The sequence below is a fragment of the Oenanthe melanoleuca genome, chromosome 4, assembly GCF_029582105.1.
Source record: "Oenanthe melanoleuca isolate GR-GAL-2019-014 chromosome 4, OMel1.0, whole genome shotgun sequence".
Classification (NCBI taxonomy): Eukaryota; Metazoa; Chordata; class Aves; order Passeriformes; family Muscicapidae; genus Oenanthe; species Oenanthe melanoleuca.
In genome coordinates, this window is record NC_079337.1 from 25749728 (window position 1) to 25750091 (window position 364).

Consider the following 364-nt stretch of genomic DNA (forward strand, 5'->3'; position numbering starts at 1 on the left):
TCTACAGACTTGGCTACTATCTAGTATTTCGCAGTCGGCTCCCTAGAGCCTTTAAATGAAATTCTGCTTGTTTGTGTGGTAGGTGACATCCTGCTGGTGCTCTCCTGCCAGATACAAGAGGCAGCTATCGCAGGAGCAGGGCCCGGGAGCGCTCTTCATTTTTTTTATATATATATATATATTTTGTTTTTTTTTTTGTTTTGTTTTTTTTTTTTTACAGCACAGTGTCTTACTTCTCAAGCACAAAACAGCGGGGATTTCAACAGCTCAGGCGGCTCCAGGTGGGCAGTGGCTGCGCAGCCCCTTCCGCTGCCCAGCGGCGGCGGGCCCGCCTCCTCAGGGCGGCACCGGCCGGGCCCGGCCC